At 46.0% G+C, this 22,800-nt stretch overlaps 1 long non-coding RNA gene across 1 annotated transcript; it reads left to right on the top strand.

The window, feature by feature from the left end:
- The first annotated feature begins 6,993 nt into the window (after positions 1 to 6,993).
- On the top strand, positions 6,994 to 13,116 carry LOC123375411. Its single transcript, XR_006581436.1, has 3 exons — positions 6,994 to 7,266; positions 7,765 to 7,865; positions 12,991 to 13,116. It is a non-coding gene; the product is annotated as an uncharacterized LOC123375411 (long non-coding RNA).
- The last annotated feature ends 9,684 nt before the right edge of the window (positions 13,117 to 22,800 follow it).

The raw sequence follows: 22,800 nt of genomic DNA, 5'->3' as shown, positions 1-22,800 counted from the left end.
AGAAGCCAGGCTGAATGCCATCCAATGACATGGCATAAATACCATTGTCACAAGATGTGCGACATTTTCTGTTCTTGAGGAGTAAGGAGCTTTTCTGGAATGCTTGAGGGAACTGGAACAAATGAAGTACAGTTTAAAAATATAAATATAAAGAAGAATATTGCTTATAGAGGCAGGAATAGGTACTGAGAGCTTAACAGGAATTTGGTCAGGGGCATCATTTAGGTAGGGTGGGGAGATGGGGGAGGGAGAGTTGAAATGTGTGAGCAGTTACCATGTGTGAACAACTCAGACACCGGATCCAGAGACCGGCTCTGCTCTCTGAAACCTTTGGTGTTTGGAGCCCCATGGGCAGCCTGAAGCCTACACTCCCCACCCTACGCAGCCCAGCTGCAGGGACCCACCTATCTGACTGCAGCTCTCAGCTCCAACCTCATCCGCTGTTACACTCCATTGCCACTGACTGGCCCCAGCACTTGCGGCCAGAAGCTGTGACTGGCAAATTTGTGGCCAGAAGTATTGGTTGCTTGGGGATCAATGAAGCAGATGCTCTGATATGGATCTTCTGTCTCACATGTGACAAGTGGAAAGTGCTCAGTTTAATGGATGTAGGCAGGACTTCTCTGTTGTGGGCCTGGTGAGAGGGCTGTCTCAGGGTACCGTGGCTAAGAGGAGCCCAATCACCTCCATAAACAAAGCCAATATTTCCCCCGCACCTTGCAGATTATAGGGCATGACTGGTCCCAGCCCCCCTGTGTTGCACGGCAATGCTCCAGCCCAGTAGCAGATTGGGGGCTGATGTCTTCTGTTTCAGAGTGTCAGCTTTTCTAGGCAAAGAACAATGAGGTCTCTCCCCTCTGTGAAGGGGACAGCCTAATTATGGATTTTTACATTTTATCCAAGAGTTTTGAGGGGACTAAGCAGTCCCTGGAACCCCACTGAAAGTTGCCCCCTCCCCTACTGAAATCTGAAATGATGCCCCTGAATTTGGTTACCCAGGTTTAGAACAATGAGTTTCAGGAAACAGCGGGACAAAGTGGGTGAAGTAATATCTTGTATTCAGGGCCGGCTCTAGACCCCAGCGCACCAAGCGCGTGCTTGGGGCGGCATTTTGCCGGCAGGGCGGCAGGCAGCTCTGGCGGACCTTCCGCAGTCATGCCTGCGGGAGGTCCACCGGAGCCGCGGGACCAGCGGACCCTCCGCAGGCACGTCTGCAGGAGGTCCCCCAGAGCCGCGGGACCGGCGACCGCCAGAGCACGCCCCACGGCGCGCCGCCCTGCTTGGGGCGGCGGAATTCCTAGAGCCACCCCTGCTTGTATTGGACCAACTTCTGTTGGAGAGAGAGACAAGCTTTATCCAGTAAAAGATATTACCTCACCCACCTTGTGTCTCTAATATCCTGGGACTGATACAGCTACAACACTGCACAAAACAGAGGGACATGCTCCATTCTGTTGAGTGAAATTTTGCTGTGGTACAAATAGTTGCATTTCCATTTTCCTCAGTTACCTTGTGCTATATCTGGGCTGGCTTTGGTCCTGGTGGTTCTATATGGGCTAGATTCTGACACCCCTATGCAGAGGAGTCCTTTCTCTTTGAGCAGCCCCCTTGAAAATCGATGGGACTGCTCATGGAGTGAGGTGTCCTGTGCAATGGAAGGGTGTCAGAATCTAACCCTAAGTGACTCCACAGCTTCACAAGGTTCTTTTTAAGACAAGGAGAAGATTTGGAAGAGGGAAGGTTTAAGATCAAGAAAGAGAGAAGAACGAGGCAGAGGAAGATGAAAGAAAAAAATCAAAGACCAACAAAAGTAAAGAAGCAATTTCAGATCTGGAACTGCCTGAAGAGGATAAAATGGTTCTCTCAGATTTATCCCCACCGTGTTGTATTATTTTTCAATTCATTGTTGTGTTTACATTTATTATTAAAATTTAAACTGAGGATTTTTTCCCCTTTGCTCAGCCTCCTAAAGACTGTGTAGGTAATGAAGAAGTGGTTGCAAACAAATTAGATTGAGGATCATTTGCTTAGCACTCAAATAGCGCTTTACATAGTTAAAGTCCCTTTACAAAGATTAAGTAATTAATACTGGGCAGTAAATTGGAAGCACTCCAGTGTCAAGTGATGATTTATTGTGTAAGAGGTAGCTCTCCACATGTTTTTTAAATTGGTGTTTCAAGAAATAATATGTAAAGCAATGAAATCAAAGGGATTATGCACATGCATGTCTTAGAATCTCATATGCTACATCTTCCTGGTGTTTGTCAATATTTTATAAACCAATAATTCAGGAATACAGTCTGGATGATATCCTACTGTGAAGCTGAAAGAGGGGAAAAGCAAGACAATTTTTTAAGCAAATGATACTGAAGAATCTGGATTGCATTTGGAGGGATAACAGAAGTGCAAGTTACTAAGCAGAGCTCACTTTGATGGCTGAACTAGCTTTTTGTCCTCAGTAGGGTGAAAATCCCTATTTTATTTACAGTGTCTCAGTGGTTAATAAGAATGAGTAAACAGAATACATGAAAAGCTTTAACACAATAACCAGAACAGAGAGAGAAAGAGAGAGAGAGAGAGAGAGAGTGTGCGTGCACTCACAATATCATGCATCAGAAACAACAGAATACAGATGGTTACATTCTGGCAGCTGCTAGAGGAAGGGCACACAGGGAGACTGTGCTTGCCATTGCCCCTAGGGACACCTGTGTAGAATGCCAGGACTAACTCTTCCTAACCTCTGAGAGGTGTACCATGGTCTTAAGTGACCAGATCTCCCTTTTTTTCCCCCAGTATCCAGTAGTGGTGTACCCGTGTTGTTCCCAAGGTATTAGAGAGACAAGGTGGGGGAAGTAATATCTTTTATTGGACCAACTTCTGTTGGTGAGAGAAACAAGCTTTCAAGCTTAGACAGAGCTCTTCTTCAGGTCTGGGAAATGTACTCAGAGGGTATGTCTACACTGCAATTAAACACCACATCTCAGCTGCCTCAGGTTTGCAGGGCTCGGGCTATGGGGCTGTTTAATTGCGGCATAGAAGTTCAGGCTCTGGCAGGAGCCCAGGTTCTGGGACCCTACCCCCGCGTGGATTGTGAAGGGGTTTAATTTGCATGAAGCATGAAAGAAGTCAGTTGCAGAAGCAGAACTGACAGTAGGGAAAGACTGTGGACTTAGCTGTCAGCTATGGGCCTGGAGAGAAACAGACAAATGGGTAAAAAATGTGCACTGACCTCAGTGCAGAAGAGAGATTCAAAGCACATTTTATGTTTCATCGTGCAAACAAAAGCCACTCGGCTGACGTAGCACGTGCTAGTATGAAAATGGAAAATTTCTCAAATGGCAGGAGGCTAAGGACATTGGCTGGAAATGCAAATGGAAGAGCAGCCTGGGTAATAAAGGGGCTGTCCCAAAAAGAAGGAGAAACCCCCCCAAAATATGCAAAAAACAAAGTAACTTAAAAGCAAAAATAAAAGATATCAAAATATCTAACAGAGCCTACAGTCAAACTCATCACTGGCACAAGCAGGTGGAACTCCACCACTGTCCATGAAGACGTGGCCACAGTGAATTTGGCCCTGCAAATGAAAGTGAGGACAACTCTGTGAAGAAAGCGGTTCAGAACAGATGAGTTAGCTGTACATTTGAAGCATGTAAAATAGTAAGAACATTCTGAACTCATAACTGAAGTTCAAAGCCCTATTTAAAAAGCACTTCTAAGAAGATTTTCAGTGAACCAGCCAAAGACAAATACAATTTAAAAAAAATAGACACCTGCCTGATTGCTCTAAAGGTCGTTCAGCCGGTGTATCTTCTATGACTGTACTGTAGTGAATGTGTCTGACTCAGGCAAGCTCTTTGGAGTAGGGATCATGCCACTCTCTCTGCTTATAAAGTGCCTACACTGTCATTGCTCCAATATTTACAAGTAATTATAAATGGTGAGAACTAGTCCATGGTAATGGAATTGGAAATGAACCTTGGCATAAGCTAATGTTTTTAGACATTGCAGTACTGATTAGGCTATGCAATGTTGAATTAGAAGCAGAACATAATTCTACAATTTTGTACATGAAAACTGGATAAAAAACACAAATAAAATAACTTTGGCATAGGCTCCTGAGGCCAGATTCTCCACTGCTGTGTGAACCTTGTGCAGTCATTTTCACTAGTGCAAAGTGGATATAAAGTGCTTCCGCTGGTTGCTTCTTACACCCACTTTGCACTTTTTATATCAGTATACCATAGGGTGCCATTTTGGTGCCAGCTGTTTTCCTGTCATTGATGAACAAAGTCTATTATTGCAACACTATGTCAATGACGTAACAATGACTAGGACAAATGAAGAGCACTACCAGAATTTGAGGGATGGCTCAAAACATTTAGATACATAGGAATAACATTTGAGAAGTCCAAGGATTTTGCTTAATAAAACTCTTCACTGATGATGTTGAATTTGCTGTAAATGCTGAATCAAAGAATCCACCCAACATCTCAGCAGTGGAAGCTGTGGTGAAAACTTGCCCATTAAAACACAAATATGAAAGAGCTACAGTCATTTCTTGTACTGGAATTTACTACAAGAAAAAGAACTATTTCTAGCATGTTCACACTGGTAAATCTCCTGAAGAAGCTATTATCAAAGAATGTTACCTAGGAGGTAAATTCAACATGCCCAAAAGTTTTCAGAAGAATTAATTAATAGCCAGAAATTTCTTGATGTCCTGTGACGCAGCTAAATTAGTAACTCTTGCTATTGATGTGGCTTCTTTTGCATTGGGTGCAGCTATCATTTGTGTCAATCAGGTCTGGGAGCACATCAGTGCTAACACATTAGAATCTTTAACATCAGCTGACCAAAATTACAGCTTGATCTTCTCCTTTGAACATGCACAATTTTTGGAGTGCAGATGTTTCATACATACTTATTAAGCAGAAAATGGACACTAGCACTGATCACACACCTCTCTCTGATTTTAGGACAGAAAAAAAAAGATTCTAGTTATAGCACCATCAAGACACAGACATGGGCTGTCCAAGTTGAAGCTACACTAGAAATAAGGCGCACTTCTTTCTTTTATCAGTGAGGGAAATTAACCACTGGAACAACTTAACAAGAAACGTGGTGGATTCTGCGCTGCTGGGATTATTAAAGCCAGACTGGATGCCTTTCTGGAAGATGTGCTCTAGTTCCACCACACTGGGTGAAGTTCTATAGCCTTTGTTCTGCGAGAGGTCAGCTGAGATGTGCATAATAGTCCCTGCTGACCTTAAAAACTTTTGAAGCTATCTGCAAATTGCAGCCCTCTTTGTGCGATATTAAATAACCCTCATTAACACAAAATACTCATGCAGGAGTTTGCCCTTAGAGGATTGCATTTAAAGCAGTGGTTCTCAAACTTTTGTACTGGTGACCCCTTTCACATAGCAAGCCTCTGAGTGCGAGCCCCCTTATAAATTAAAAACAGATTTTTATATGTTTAACACTGTTATAAATGCTGGCGGAAAAGCGGGGTTTGGGGTGGAGGCTGACAGCTCGCGACCCCCCATGTAATAACCTTGCGACCTCCGGAGGGGTCCTGACCCCCACTTTGAGAACCCCTGATTTAAAGATAAGTGGCCTAGTTTTTTGAAGTGCTGAGCATCCGCAGCTCTAGATGAAGCATCTCACACCAAGCCCCTTTTATGTAGGTGCCTTACCTGCCCAGCTATAGGCACAACCAGGTTTGAAACATGTGGGCATTGTGTCCTGAAGGGACATTGGGCCAGATTCTCAGCTAGTGTAAACAGGTGTCGCTCTAATTAAGTCAGTGGAGCTATGCTGATTTACACCATCTGAGAATCTTGCCTATTGCTCCAGAAAGGCGTCATCTAGTTTGATAAGATCTTCCGGTAAAGAGGCAAAGGGTGTGTGTAGCGCTTTACTCCTCGTCTTTGAAATGACAATGACACACTTTATTTAAAGAGCCTTATGCATGTGTGTAGAAGAGTGTTTAAAAGGGCCATATCCTGAGTGTTTTACTCTGTCATTACTCAGGCAAAACTGTCCATGCCACCAAAACTCTCATCTAGGCCTTCATCTTCTCATGCCTGGACTATCGTTCCCTCCTCCTCGCTAGCCTTGACTTCTGCATCTTTGCTCCCTCAAGTTCATTCAAAATGCTACTGCTACAATCTTTTCCCATCATGGCTGCACGGGGAAAATGCAGCATATTAGAAAACATGTTCACTAATGTATTTTAAATAATATGAGGGTCAACACACCTTAGCACCTAGTGTAGACAGGGATCAGCCATATTTAAACATGTTAAGCATGATTAATTAACTATGGCACATTTTTAACACAACTGACTTTGTCCACACTAAGGCCAAAACTGTGCTGAACATCGTGTTAGTTAAAATGTGTGTGTGAACATATTTTCCAAGATGATGCATTTTCCTAGCGTAGATAAGGCCTCGCTGGATCATCACTATGACCACATTAGCCCCCTCTCTGAGTCCTTCCACTGGCTCCCCCTTCACCACTGTTTGAAACAAAAGGGCTTTAAGGCCCTTTACAACATAGCCTGTCCTACCTCATCTCTCTAGTAACTTAGCACAATGTTGACTTCCATCTGCAACTACCTAGGTATGACCACCTACCAGTCAGCTTCTCCCTCAAACACCTTTGTGCTTTCTTTTACTATTATTATTTATTATTTGTATTATTGTAGCATCTAGGAGCCCTTGTCATAGAATCATAGAAATGTAGTCCTGGAAGGGACCTTGTGATGGAGTGTATTAAGCCCAGAGGCCCCCTGCTAGAGGCCTCCTAGTCCTACCACACCCCATCCCAGAAAGGTCAGTAGAGGAGAGTCCTCCAAGCTGTCTTGAGCAGCTGCATGGGAGAGGCTGCCAATTGGAGAGGCTGCAAGGAGCAGCCAATCAGGGCCCAGCAGGCTTATATAAAAGGAGCTGTAGAACCAGAGTCAGTTGCTGCCTGGAGGAGTGTGGATGGTGTTCCTGCCCAGATGAAGGAGCTACAGGACTGTGGACAGAGCAGTTGCTGGCAGGAAGGAGAGAAAGAGCTCCTGGCTGGCTGCTGGGACTGAGAAAAGCAGTTCCTGGCAGGGACCAGGGGCGCAAGAAGGTGCTTCTGGTTGACTGCTGGGACTGAAGCAAGAAGAACCCTCAGTTGCCAGCAGGGACTCAGGGAGCAGAGAAGGAGCTTCTAGCTAGCTGCTGGGACTGAAACAAGCTGTTGTTCAGAGACTTTCACCCTGTGATAAAGGTGAAGTGTTTGTGAAGGTGCTTGGGCCACAGGGAAGTGGCCCAGGGAATCATAGCAGTGATATAGTCTAGTTAAAGGAATGCAGCAGTCAGCTGCTATTTGTAGGGTCACTGGGCTGGGACCTGGAGTAGCGGATGAGCCCCGGTCTCCCCACCAATCACTAGGGAAGTAGCATCAGGCCCATAGAAGGGGGCTGAACTTTAGATGGTGACACCCTTCCCCTCCCCACAGAAGGGGACCTGAACTGTTTAGTGGTCCAGCTGGAGAGTTGGGGCCAGAAAGGCCCAGCAAGGTGAATAGTCTCCAAGGAGGAAGCCCTGGAAGCACGGCCCCATACTAAGGTAAAGGGACTATTTGGAGGCTAGCCCAGAGGGGCTGTGGGACTGTTAAAGACCAAGCCCGGGGAGGGCTACAGAGACATTCCAATGGAGGGGGTAGTGAGATAGGCCCTTGTTAGACTGTTTACCCGGAAGGGGTTTGTTTGTGCTTCACACACAGGTTGTGTGTGACTTGGCCAGAGGGCTGAGTTGCTGAAGACCTGCTGCAATCACAGAGAGAGAGTGTATGCACATGCACTCGACCAACGGGCGCTCGTGCAGGTGAGTGCCAGCCCGTTACAGACCTCAAAAGCTCATCTAGTTCAAAAAGAGAATTCCTGCCCCAAAGAACTTACAAGCAAAGTATAAGACAAGGAACAACAGCTAGGTACAGACAGGCAGATGGGGGAGCACAAGGAAATGATGAGACAATATTGGTCAGCATGACAGGCAGGAGTACCAGTGCACCAGCAGCCTAATCGTTGCCAAGTTTAACCCCCCCCCCCCCCGCCCCATGTATAAACCCACTACTCTGTCCTCCTTCAAATCCAAGATACCCTTGCTGCGAAATCTACAAAGTCCATCCAGTTGACTCTGGCTGGGTGTGACTATCCCTCTTTCTTTCTTTCCCTGCTCCCTTACTCTACCTCCCCTTGCCTCCTGCCCTTTCTCCCAAACTAGTCACAGATGAAACTAACAAATCTGTGCCAATCATCTCCATGTTCATTGATGGTTCTGTTACATCCCTGGGCCCAACTCTTTATCTCAGGGGTGGACAAACTTCTTGGCCTGAGAGCCACATCCGGGAATAGAAATTGTACAGCAGGCCATGAATGCTCATGAAATTGGGGTTGGGGTGTGGGAGGGGGTGAGGGCTCTGGTTGGGGGTGCTGGCTGAGGGGTTTGGGGTGCAGGAGGGTGTTCTGGGCTGGGATCGAGGGGTTCAGACGGCGGGTGGGGGATCAGGGCTGGGGCAGGGGCATGGGGAGAGGCTCAGGGGTGCAGGCTCCAGGCAGTGCTTACCTCAAGCAGCTCCCGGAAGCAGCAGCACGTCCCTTCTCCAGCGCCTATGTAGAGGTGCGGCCAGGCAGCTCTTCATGCCGCCCTGTCTGCAGGCACCGCCGCTGCAGCTCCCACTGGAGTGTCGGAGGGGTACCATGCCACGGCTTCTGGGAGCTGCGTGGAGTGGCCCCCGACCCTGCACCCCAGCTGGAGCGCCAGAGCAAGGCAAGCCCCAGACCCCACTCTCTAGCAGGAATTCGAGGGCCAGCTTAAAATGGCTGGCAGGTCGGATCTGGCCTGCGGGCCATAGTTTGCCCACCCCTGCTTTATCTGTTCTTGTGTCTGTTAGATTGTGGGGTAGAGACTGTCCTTTCATTTGCATTTGTACACCACCTAGCACAACGGGGCCCTGATCTTGACTGGAACCTTTGGGCACCACCAAAATATAAATGATTAATAATAATTAATGTCTATGGTGGGATGACCTGGGGACCCTAAGGCTGCAGGTTTGGCAGAATTGTCTAACATGGCCCTGACATCAATTTTTACTTTGTATGAAGAAAACAAAGTCTACTGAACTTGGAGACCTCGTACCCTGCAGCGTTGCCCCCCACTCCCAGAAACCCCCAAGAACTCCAGACAATAATACAGTGCTGACCTACTTAGCATTATGCTACCCACCCTGAGAGAAGAAGTGGCTTGTTCAGGGACAGCAGCCGGGGGGAGCCCATGGGAGGATGACTCATTTGAGGACTTTGTTGCCTTGGTGACTTAGGAAGGCCAGGAAGCTTTGTGGCTGCACAAAGCCTCTGGGGATCTCCTGAAAAATCTGCACAGATCTCAGGAGATTCTCGGATTTAGGGGGCTGATTTATACGTTCTGAGGTGGAACTCTGTGGGGGGAAGAATGGAGCTTTCTGTCTCCTATGTGGGTGTTTTCTGCATAAGGTATTATCTGACCCAAAGTACTTAGGCACAAGTGCCTAACTACCTAAGGATCCAGGCCTTACATCCTAGACCAAGTTAATTATCCATGTCTTCATTTTACTTCCATTGGCTTCCACAGCAGTGTTTCTTCCTTGCTCCTTTAATGGCTTTGTCAATGCAGTTGCCCAAGGTCAAGGAGGTGTACTGTCTTTCCCTGGAGACAGCGCAATACCTAGGACTAGTCAGAAAGGACACTTACTAGTAACTGCAGGGTAGCTGTAGCCAAGTCAGTGTTGTTACTGGGAACACTTGTCTCTGTCACCGACAGAAGTTGGGCCAATAAAGATATTACCTCACCCACCTTGTTTCACTTCAAGGTAATTCAATAAAACATTCCAATAGGTTAGTTGCTCTTTCACTTGTGTGTGTGAAAGGCAGGATTTTCCCAACTTTTTGACCAAACGAAGAGTTTGGATTAAGCTATAGTGCAAGGCAGATCAACTATGATAATACTGCAAATGCAAAATCAAAAATTATAGATATTGTTGAAAATATTAGGATCTTTTAGTAACACCTCCTTCCTCTGCATTGTAGATATCTCTGGGTCTTCTTGCTCACAGCCTTAGCATATCTAGCTCTGCCCCCTTCCTTCAGGCGCCAGCACTAACATTTATTACCTCCTCTCTCTGCTCAGCATCCACATCTTCTATCACATCCCCTGCCCATCCCAGCTTTCTTAATCAGACAGCAGGTTACACTCTCCATGCACATGTCTGGGTTGATTTCCCTCTCAATAACCTGCCTATTGAAGCTGCTAGGCAGGTTATGTGGGACAGGAAGTAGAAATGCCCTGTATTTTCACTCATCAAGTGGGTGGGAGAAGTTACTAAATGTTACCCCATAAATATTGGAACAGGACTCTGGTTTTACCTGTGGGTTTTTGTTCCTTGACTGTACTGTTGACACGGATTGTGTTCTCAGGCAGCGTGTGATAGCGTGCTGCTTTTAACGGGAGTAAACTCTAGAATCCCCTTATTTTAAACTGGGCTGGCTAAGCCATTGTTTAACACGGGCTGGTATATGTTCATGTAGGTTGGGGGAGGTGTCCTGGAGATAGAGTTCTTGTTTAGGTTTGTGGGTGTGTATTTGTCAGGAATGACATAACTTCTGCGTATGAGTTCCTCATCTGTAGACTGGGGATAATAATACTTAATTTCCTACCTTGCAAGTATATTGTGAGGGCAAATTCATAAACATTTGCATGGGAGGGGTTGAAGAAGAAATGCACTACATTAGGGCTAACTGTCATTATTTAATATCAGAGAGACAAGGTGAATATTTAATATTGTTGTGGGGGATGTATTTGTTTTCATTTTAGTGTTTGCCGTGTGGTACGGGGGTGGCTGTGTTTCTGCAGGTGTGTGTGTGTGTGTGTGTGTTACAATGTTTGTGGAACATGGTGGGCAGGGGGAGGAGTTGTTTGTAGTTGGAGAGGAGAGAAGGTGAACAGTGAATTTTTAACCTTTCCGTCTTCTGACTTTCAAATATTCCTAGCTGAAGAGAAGAGAAAGAGAGTGAAAAAGAGAGAAGAATCATAGGGTAACGGAATGGAAAAGAATAATATAGGATAAAGGATTACGAGTTAGAAGAACAAAAACATAAAAACTACAATGGAAAAGGACAAAGAGGAGAATGAGGGGGGAAAAAAGACTAAAAGAAACAAAACTTGAGACTCCAGCTGGTAGGGACAGAAGCAGCCAGAGCCTCTGGACATTCAGAGAACTTTCTACAGTTTTGACTGGACTTTCACTTCTCTGTGCTTAGCTATTTGCTCCAACCCTCCCCCTCCAACACAGTCTCTTCACCTCAGTGTCACTCCTCTTTTCTTCTCTCCTCAGAGCCCCTCTCCCTCCTTGCCCCCGGCAGGCCAATCTGGGGGGCACTTCACTCAGCATGCCCCCCCAGGCATCCCCTGACTAGTCTGTGAAGCATTCCAAGCATACTATTCTGTGTTTGGTCTGAATTGTTTTGTAAGGTGCTTGTTCATTCACATTGGTGTAGTTCTTTGGGGCAGGAAGCTGTTCTTTATCTGGCATAGCTATTGTATAACTTTGCATGAACCTAAAGTGATTAAAAAAAAAGATTAAAAATTCTAAAGGTCATCTCAGGTGCACCATTTACTTACCTTTGAAGCGGAAGTAAGTGGAGATGAATAGGGTAGGGCAGATCAGGTATCACCAAACATGGCTAAGAGAAGCAGGGAATCAGCTGTGTCCAACTTATTCACCAGGGTAATGTCTATGAACGTTACCTGGAGCTGGGCAAATAAACAAACCCACACAAACGAGCCATATTCCAGTCAGTTGAATCAAACCACAGCACTGCACATTCATCTGGAGTGGCCTTGTGATATTGTCACTATCTTTTATTGGCCCAACTTCTGTTGGTGAGAGAGACGAGCTTTCAGCTCTCACCAACAGAAGTTGGTCCAATACAAGCTATTACCTCACCCACCTTGTTTCTCTAATATCCTGGAACCAACAGGGCTACAACTACATTATATTCATTGTGTCACCGTATCAGTCCAGAAACTGTTCTGTGCTCTGAGAGCCCGTTGCTGGAGCCCATCCATTTTCTGTCGTAATTTGTTGTTTAGTGTTGCTATACAGTTGATATAGTATTTAAAAAGCTGGTGCCTTCCATTCTAGAGGCACTCGCATTGCATTGCTGGGTGAAAGGATCCCTATGCATCCCTCAGCAGGGCTGCTGTGCAATTAACATTCATGAAGTGCTGTTAGTTCCTTGGATGTAAGGTGCTACTGAAGTGTAAAGTGTTAGGTCACTAGTCCTCCTCCTTCCCAGACCCCACTGATGGCTTGTTCAGTTGCCTGTGCTAAATGAGTTGTGCAGACTGAGTGCAATTGCCAAAGAGACAAGAGCCTACATCATAAAAACCACTGTAACATTCTGCACTAACTGGCCTTGTTGGCAGCCTCAACAGAGTGGCCATCAAGCCATGAAGGCTGAATTCTCACCTCACCCTAGAAATGATCCTGAATGGTCAGAGAAAAAAGTATTATGGAGGAGTGGTGGGGCCTGTCATAGGGTAAGCTGGCCCTTTAAGAGTGTTGGGTGCTCAGCCTTACCAGGTGTAGCTACCTCCCCAGGAGAAGGAAATGAGGGGAAATCACATGACAAGGAGGAGCATGTGACTAAACCAGGCCTGCTGGGAGATAAATGGAAAGGTGGTGGATGTTCTAGAGAGACTTTAGGAAGGGTGGGAGAATTGATGGGAAGGAGTAAGTGAGGTGATCAAGCTGTATAGATAAGAAGAGGTCCTGAGAAGGGAAGATAAGGCAAATTGGATTATAGGGCAGATAGCCGAATTGTTGAGAATCCCAGGGTTGGGAACACACAGAAGGTGGTGGTTTCCCTCATACTATTACCTTGTGAGGTGATGCAGCCATCCCTGTCAACAGGGGGAAGACAGTGCTGATTGGAGCCCAGGATGGTTGGAAGCTGAACTCAGGAGAAGGGCTACAGACTGTTGTGGGACAAGACAAACCCTGAGAGGAATGGTTATATCTGCTAAGAGTCTGGGGTGGGACAGTTGTTTTTTGTGATTAAGACTTTGATTAACTCCAGGAGAAGTGGACTCCAAGCCTTTGGTGGAGATCTAAGTCACCTCTGCAACCCAGCAATGCTAGGAGCAGCTGGTGGGTCCCCAGGTCAGAGGGGAAACTGAGGCAATGGATGGGCCTGAAGTCAGACTGGGTACGGTCCTGCTACAGATCCCAAGTATGTATTAAATGGCTACTGTACCTGTTCTGTGTGGAGGGGCAGTCTCCACAGGCTGTCAGTCTGGGATCTGTCACCAGCCCCAAAAATTAAAATCATGAGGAATAAGCTGTCTGAAGGGTGTAACCGTGAAGAAGGAACTCTCCCTGGGAAAAATTCTTCTTGTTGGACCAGTTTGTCAGTGTTAATGGTCACAGCTAAGATGCTTAGATACCACTGAGTTTGGCACAATTTGGTTCAATCTCTTAATTTGATGCATATTTGAACTCCACCAGCTGAAAAGCTTGGTCACTTTTTAAGACATATCACTTTCTTTAAAGAAAGACAACCAGTCTGTGTGTTCCATTCTATGCATCCAAAGAAGTGAGCTGTAGCTCACGAAAGCTCATGCTAAAATAAATTTGTTGGTCTCTAAGGTGCCACAAGTACTCCTGTTCTTTTTGCGGATACAGACTAACACGGCTGCTACTTTGAAACCAACAAATCTGTATTAGTTGACATGCAAAGAGAATTTCTGCACAAACAATCACAGAATGAACAGGATACTCTCAAAGTCTCTCAAGTACATCAGCCCAGAACTCCAAAGGGATTTTGGTTTTCAAAGAGCTCATAACCAGATCTTTCCACCAGTGCTGACCTGGGCTTAAACTGTCATAAGCCATAACCCACGTTGGGGTTTTATGGTCTCATGAGATCTTGGATGCTAAGCAGGGTTGGGTTAGAGTTTTGCTTTTTGTGTATGGAACCATAACGTGGGCATAAGGTAAGATGTTCCGGCCACTGAGATCCCACCATGATGTCTTGTCCAAATTCTAATGACATTTTATTTACTTTAAAATTCCCTTGCAGTTTCTACTGTGGGAGGTTATCCTGCAACCTATCTACTGTTGCTGTGTACTGTTAAACAGCTGCTGTAGTTCCATGAACATATGGCTGCCTTAAGTGATAGCTGAGCGATGCTGATCCTATAGCATTGTATTCCTGTTATGCAGCTTGACGCTCATGAAAAGTGCAACCATCTAAATTAATAAACAGTATTAGCTGTAACCCTTAAGGCCCTATCCCGTGGTTGTGGAGTCTCTGAAACAGGCTTACAGAAAAACTTTAAAACTGTTGCCTTTTCTGTTTGTTACTCAGGCATAACCTGCACCAACTCCCTAAGGTTTCTATTCCAGTCTCAGCTGGGGTCCATAGTCTTCTCAGCTGGAGTGAACAGTGCCTTTGACATAGTGATTGCCCTCATATAAGTTGTCCAGCTGATTTCTGGTCTTTCAGAATTCCTCTTTGGCACTTTCACTTTCAAACTGAACACGTATCTCATGGGCAAAGTCTCTTGACACTGGCCCAATAAACCCTGTATGCCTCACAAAGCTGAAATACGTCCCCTGGCTTCATCAATATGACAGATAAACAGGTTTTATGCGGATGACTCACAAATCTACCTCTCCACCCACTTGGTCTCTGGTCAAGCATGTATTTCAGCCTGTCTCTGCAATATCGCCTCTTGAATGGGTCTTGTTTTCTTTCCTTAGAAAACATCCCTACATCTGGTATTCTTGATATCACCACCCTCCGGTCTGTTGTCTAGGGTTGTAACCTAAAGCTCACTTTTGACCCCTTCTCCCCACACATCCAGGCCATGTCATATTCTTACTATTTCTTCCTCCAACATTTTGAGGCTCTGACATTTCCTCTCTATCCTGAAAACCAACTTCCACATGTGCCCTGATAATCTCCTGTCTTGATTTCTGCAGCCTTGTCCACTCCAGCATCCCCACTGGTTCTCTCTGTCCATCCGTTAAACATGGTTGCTAAAATTATCTCCCTCACTTATAAGTCTGACCCCATTACTTCTCTCTTAGAATACCTCCACTAGACTACCTCCCCTTATCCATCACATAAACATTGGACTTCTGGTCCTTGCCTTTGAGGTCCTACATAACTGCACCCAGGCTTATACCTTCAACCTACTCTGAGTGAATCAGCGTAGCCCCTTCTACTCCACTAGTGGTGCCCCATTCATCCCCTCTTCTCGCTCCCATCTCCATGCCTCATGCCATTCCTTATGAGTGGAATGCCTCCACAACTCCTATTGCCCAAGATTCTATCCTCCCTACAATCAAATATCTCCTAAAGATTGAGTTTTTCAACAGAGTCAATAACTATATACGTATCCCATCAAATAGTATGTATACAAGTAATTATGTGATAACAGTCCTCTCTTCCCCTACCCACCTATTGGTTTTGGCTTTCTCTTGTCTCCATTTAGACTGTAAGCACTTCAGGGAGGGATTATCCTTAATTTGTTGGTAAAGAACCTAGCACACTTTGTTACATTTAAATCCCTGTAGTGTCTGAGCATCTTCTAAATGTTTTTACAATCATCCTCTCAGCAGCAAGTAAAGCAGAAAAATAATCCTGGGAACTGAGGTACAAAGAGATTAGGCCCAGATTTTCAGTGCAGCAATGCCTAATGGATCTAGGAGCCTAAATGTCAATTTAAGTGATTTAGGCACTTAAGGGCCAAAATCCCATCAGCTGTCAATGGAATTTAGGCTTCTAAATCTCTTTAGAAAAGCTTTAGACTCCTAAATTAGTTAGTTGCAACACTGAGCACAGCAATGCCCAAATATCTTTTAAAAATTTGGGCCTAAGTGACTTGCCCAAGGTCACCCAGGATGTCTGTGGCAGAGCTGGGAATTGACATAACTCCTAAATCCTTGTCCAATGCCTCAGGACAGATCCATTCTTCTACTGCATACAGGGGAGCAGCCAAACAAATGAACAGGAGGCCCTGCTTCAGCCTTGTTCTCTGCTGGGGACTCTTGCAACTATTTGCTCTCTCATTGTGTTCCTGTTTAACCACAAAATGGACAACAGCATTTCAGCCTCAGTTCCAAATGATGCACTTACCTTCTTGCTATCTCAGCTCGGGTTCTCCTCTCTCTCCCTACTGCTCGGGAGGAGGGAGAGAGAAGCCTCATTTTTAATTGGGCTAAAAAGACTGCAAATCCAAGCAGAGCTACAGGAACTGCCCCTGAATTTTTCTTGGGAGAACTCGTGGGTGGTTTGCTACTTAGCTACGTGTACATGAAGCAACTCCTGGTAGGCAGGGCCTATTTACTATTGCCCTGAATTTGAGACGCTCCTCCCAGCCAAGCCAGGGTTTAGTTCTAGTTTATATTCCTGGTCTGGTTCCAAAATGTGTTTTTCCCCCAGGTCAATAAGCTAACCTTACAAGACACATTGCCGCTAAGTGAAATCCTCCCCCAGTTCCCATTATATTGCTTTAAATCTTCTTCAAACACCTCCCACATAGAGTCTTGTTACTCACGCTTAATTGCATCACTTTTCTGCAGTGTAATGCAGGTTATGTATTCAATAAAGATATGACACCTTATATTTAGCATTAATTGTAACTGTGTTTGCCCATAGCATATATCTCCCTTGCCTGTCCCTCCTGTGTAATTTCAGTCCTTAAATAGCCTATCTCATGATATATTCTTAGATAAATTTCCCAGTGGTTTTTCCTTGTAGCAATTTATGTCACAAGTTCTTGTTATAAGACTTTGTGTGCCTGGCTCAATCTATATAATCCTCATTTGCTGCCTTCTCTTTTTTAAATATCTAGTTTCTCTCCTGCCAAAAGCAATGATAATCAGTGTCCAAGCTGAAACTTTTTGGGTAGAGATTAAGTGAATTTTTAGAAGAAAACTGGATGACTCAAGGGATTAGGGATGCGGTATGGAAATTTTCATCTCTAGTGAGCCCAGCTCTTCAAGTTATTACCATATGTCAGCAGCTCCCTAGGCTGAGTTTTGGGACTGGAAAGATTGTCAGGTCAGTTCCCAGTAAGTGAGCAGGTGCCTACATCACCATAGTTATTAAACACTTCCCTTGTTGGTAGTCTTAGAGATCCCAGGGGCTGAATGGGCAATAGAAACTGCTCTTCCTTTTCAATGTGCTCTTCAGGGCAGGGCTGGGGTCCAAAGGATAGATCAAGAGAAGCTTACATAAGCAACTGACAGCACTATACTTGTCCTGAGAATAAGGATTTCAATTTCCCAAGCCAGCATGAAATTCTCTACAGTCATGGGATCAGCAGGTTGCATTATAGTTGTATCCAAGTTCAGGGCAAACCGGCAGAGCTAGGGAAGAGAGTCTTAAACAAGGTAGTTTGGGGATGGGGGTGAAGAAGCACCCACCTTCACCACTCTCCCTCCAGCATCCTGGAGAGCTCTAGGCAGCAGAAGGTTAGTTGTGTGACAATATGGCTTCTGCAGCAGCCTGGAAGATTTTGAACTGGAGGAAGGAGTGCTGTCAAAAGCTTTCTGCCTGCCACACTGCACAGCCCCAGGGAGAAAATCTGAGTGCTGAGTTAGAGAACTGCTTCAGCTGAGTCACAGCCACCTCTGTCCACATGCTCTCTTGCCTTCATAGCCCCGGGGGAAACAGAGCTTTCCACTCCCTTCCTCAGCTGCTGCTGCCATGCAAAGAACAAATGGGTAGGAGAGCCTTGTGCAGGAAACAAAAGGGCCCCATTTTAAGACACACACATACCCCAAGCCCATTTCCTGAGTTGTTCCCAGAGTGGGGTATTCCCATGCAAGGATCAGAACACAATAAGGCATCCTGCTCTTTCCCTCAGCTGTTCCAAGCCCCCAACAAACTTTCCTCTCCAGTCCTGGAGGGGCCACCCTCTATGCCTACCCTGCAGTCACAGGGTACGATAGCAGCCCAAGCAGACACACGTGAGCTAGCTAGACTAAATCTCACTTGGTTAGTGGAACAGAGAAGCTATGCCAAGATGAGTTTCAGTGTGGGATGTATAAACCTGCCTGGAACCCTGGATAATTACTTGTGGGGCTTGCTCACACTGCCATGGCTTCACTATTCCAGGACCTGAGCTAGCCCAGGTATGTCAGCTCCAACTGCAATCACACTGTCAGTGCAATATAGGTATATGTGACAGGAGAGGGGAGTTGGGCTCTGTGTCCCTTTCATTCAATCCTTAGCCTTTTTTGCTGGCTGCTTCACTACAACAGTAAAGGTGGTTTTCATGATGCGGACATTCAACTGGGCTGAAAAGCCAAAAAGTCAGTGCTCATAATTTAGTTGGACCAAGTTTGTTGGGGGTGGGGGATGGAATGTTGGAAGGTCTCCTCAGACCCCTCCCCTTTTTTTTCAATGACCGCAAAGCCTACTTTACCTTAAATTATCTCCCATACAATATAATCTTTTAGTGTGATAGCTGATGGCTAAAGTTTTTATCACAGTGAAGTGGAAATCTTTAGGGTTAGAGCACATCCGATGAAGTGGGTATTCACCCACGAAAGCTCATGCTCCAAAACGTCTGTTAGTCTATAAGGTGCCACAGGATTCTTTGCTGCTTTTTTGGAAATCTTTAGTACTTCTAATATTTAAGAACTGGATAGTAGAAAAAGTGGCTTTAAAAACCAAGCAAAGCAGGATATATAAACTATAAGATGAAATTGTGAATCTACTGTTGCTTTCATGGGGGAACCTTAACTAAATATAGAGGATTAGCTCGTGCAGTAACAAATGAATAGAGATTTTTATTTAGCCACATGAAAAATGGCAGATTTGGTGGCAGACTGGTAGAGAAAAAAGAAAATAAAAACCTGTAGTGAAATTAACTCTAAAAAAAAAAAGGACTGTGAGCAGCAGAAGAGTGCTTCTCTGGGGGACAGAAGAGGGAGTTCAGCCTCTGTTGCCCCAGTCATGCAGATGCTGAACTTCAGGCATACAAGCCATTCCATGGCCTTTAATGGGACTAATCATTTGTGTGAACTGTCTGCATAAGGAGCCCATGATTGTTTCACTGTTACCTTGTCCTCACCCTTATTTGTTTGTCCATCTCCACCTGTTGTTTCCCATCTGGGTTGTCAGGTCTTTGGAGAAAGAGTCTCTTTAGTGTATGTGTGTACAGTGCACAGCACAATAGGGCCCTGATCCTGATTAGGGCCCCTAGATGCTGCCACATATCAAATAAGAAAAAAATGTGAACAAATTTAATATTATTACTGTCAATCCATTCTTACTATCTCCTCTGATACTACTGGTAAAATACACAATGCAGATGATGGTTTTTCAAACTTTATTTGATGGGAGGCAGTATGGCCTAGGGGACAGAGCACTGCACTGGGTCTCAGGAGAGCTGGGAATAGAACCCAGGTTTCCTGCCACCAGCCCACTGAGTGACCTTGAGCATGTCACTGTCCCTTGCTGTGCTTCCATTTCCCCATCTCCAAACTGGGGGTAATAAGACCCACTTCCTTTATAAAGCATTTTGAGATCTACTGATTAAAAGTGCTATTATAAGAGCTAGGTATTAATTTAAATAAAGCTAACATAAGCGAATGCACAGTTTAGCTAAAAATACACACATCCCACTTAAGTAGTAGTAATAAGCATTTAATACATGACAGATGAATTGCATTTATTAGGAGCTTTGACTGCCTCAGCTGCACTCTGCCCCAATCTATCAGACCTTTAATATTCAACTTCTCTGAGCAGCTTTCAAACAGCCATTATATTTTTGAAGAAAAAAATTAATAAAACCTGCCAGATAAATATTTGACTTTCTCAAGGGTGGGATTTCTCTATCACAATTAAACTGGTCTATGGCCCAGGATGGGCAAAATTCAGTCCAGGACTAACTTCAGTAGCAGGCAAATTGGTTGAAACTATAATAAGGAACAGATGAACACAATATGTTGGGGAAGAGTCAATGCAGCTTTTGTAAAGGGAAATAATGCCTCACCAATTTATCAGAATTCTTTGAGGTGGTCAGTAACTATGTTGATAAGGGTGATCCAGTGGATATAGTGTCAAAGGCTTTCCAAAAGTCCAAGTACACGGCCCAACACCAAAGGCTCTTAAGCAAAGTAAGCAGCGATGGGATAAAAGAGAAGGTCCTCTCATGGATCAGTAACTGGTTATAGGCAGGAAACAAAGGGTAGGAATAAAAGCAGTGGTGAGCTCCAGCCGGTTCGCAGTGGTTCGCGTGAACCGGTTGTTAAATTTAGAAGCCTTTTTAGAACCGGTTGTTCCAGGACAACCAGGTTCTAAAAAGTTTTTAAATTTAACAAAGCTCGGGCAGCTGTCTGCCCGGCCCCTAGCCCCAGCTCACCTCCCCCTCTCCCCTGAACGCTCCGCCCTCCTTCTCCTCCCCCTCCCCTGCTTCCCGCGAATCAGATGTTCGCGGGAAGCCTGAAAGGAGGAGCAGGCAGGTAAGCCGGGCGGGGCGGACGGCGCGCGTAGCCCAGTCCAGCTCCACTTGAGCGGCTCCCCCTGGCCCCGGCCAAGCTTCCCAGCCCAGCCCCGGCCAAGCACCCCCAGCTCGGTCTGGTCCCGGCTGAGCGGCTCCGACCCGGCCCAGCTCGGGACCCGCGGCACCGGCTCCGGTGCCGGCCCGGGGAGTCGGGCCCAGCGGCTCCGGCCCCGATGCCAGCCAAGCGGCTCGGCCCCGGTGCCGGCCCGGAGAGTCGGGCCCCGCGGCTCCGGCCGAGCGGCTCGGCCCCGGTGCCGGCCCAGGGAGTCGGGCCCCGCGGCTCCGGCCGAGCGGTGCCTGCTCTGGTCCAGCGGGGCTCGGGGAGTTGGGCCCCGCGGCGCCGGTCGTGGTCCTGGCGGAGTGGACCCGGTCCGGCCCCAGGCAGTGTGGGGGCAGGGAGGGGGTGGGTTGTGGGGGGGTGGATAGGGGTCAGGGCGGTCAGAGGGCAGGGAACAGGGTGAATGAATGGGGGCAAGGGTCCCGGGGAGCAGTCAGGAAAGAGCAGGGTTGGATGAGGTGGTGGGGGCACTCAGGGACAGAGAGAAGGGGTGGTTGGATTGGGTAGGGGTCCTGGGGGGCCATCGAGAATGAGAGGAGGGGTTGGGTGGGGCGACAAGGGGCAGTCAGGGGACAGGGAAGGGGGGGATGGGTCAGGGGTTCCGGGGGGGGGTGTCAAGGAACATGAGGGGTTGGATGGGGCACAACCCCCCCGGCAGGGGAGGAGGGAACCGGTTGTTAATATTTTGGCAGCTCATCACTGAATAAAAGGTCAGTTTTCACAGTGGAGAGAGGTATAGCGGGGTCTCCCAGGCATCCGTACTGGGACCAATGCTGTTCAACATATTCATCAATGAGCTGGAAAAAGGGGTGAACAGTAAGGTAGCAAAGTTTACAGATGATACAAAATTACTCAGTCTAAATAAGTCCAAAGCAGACCACAAAGACTTACAAAGGGAACTCATAAAACTGAATGACTGGGCAACAAATTGGCAGATGAAATTCAATATTGATAAATGCAAAATAAGGCATGTTGGAAAACACAATCCAACTATACGCACAAAACAATGGGGTCTACATAGCTGTTATCACTCAAGAAAGAGATCTTGGGAGTCATTGTGGATAGTTCTCTGAAAACATTTGCTTGGTGTGAAGCTACAGTCAAAAAAGCTAACAGAATGTTAGCAACCATTAGGAAAAGAATAAATAAGAAGACAGAAAATATCATACATATAAATCCATGACATGCCCACACCTTGAATATTGTGTGCAGTTCTGGTCACCTCATCTCTAAAAATATATATTAGAATTGGAAAAGGTACAGAGGAGGGCAACAAAAATTATTAGGGGTATGGAACAGCTTTCATATGAGGAGGGATTAAAAAGACTGGGACTATTCAGCTTGGAAAAGAGACCACTATGGGGGGATATGATAGAGCTGGAAATGGGTGACAGGGAATGGATCACCTGATGATTACCTGTTCTGTTCGTTCCCTCTGGGGCACCTGGCATTGGCCATTGTTGGAAGACAGAATACTGGGCTAGCGGGACCTTTGGTCTGACCCAGTATGGCCATTGTTATGTTAGGTCTATAAAATCATGAATGGTGCGGAGAAAGTGAATACTTTACTCCTTCACATAACACAAGAACCCGGGGGATCACGCAATGAAATTAATAGGCAACAGGGTTGTTGTTGTTTTTAAAAGGAAGTACTACTTCACACAATGCAGAGTCAACTTGTGGAACTCATTGCCATGGGATGCTGTGAAAGCCAAAGGTATAAATGAATTTAAAAAATAGATAAGTTTATGAAGAATAGGTCCATCAGTGGCTATTAGGCAAGATGGTCAGGGGTGCAACTCCATGCGCTGGGTGGCCGTAGGAATCTGACTGAGAGATGCTAGGACTGGACCACAGGGAATGGATTTCTGGATGATTTCCCTATTCATTCTCTTTGAAGCATCTGGCATTGGCCACTGTCGGAAGACAGGATACTAGGCTAGATGGACCTTTGCTGTGACTTGGTATCACCATCCTTATGTTCTTAGGCCCACTGCCAGGTATAAGGTCTGACATCTTGCTACCCATCAGAGTTCTATATCAGAAAACCGGGAATGCTTCTAACCCAGTAGTACAGGAGAATCACTTCCAGTCCTGGAGCCCAGCAGCCCTCCCTTTCCCAGCAGTGGCTGGAGGCTG

Source organism: Mauremys mutica, chromosome 1 (assembly GCF_020497125.1).
Source record: "Mauremys mutica isolate MM-2020 ecotype Southern chromosome 1, ASM2049712v1, whole genome shotgun sequence".
In the NCBI taxonomy this organism is placed as follows: domain Eukaryota; kingdom Metazoa; phylum Chordata; order Testudines; family Geoemydidae; genus Mauremys; species Mauremys mutica.
Note: the sequence above shows the minus strand (reverse complement) of the source record. Positions and strands in the feature narration are given on the sequence as shown.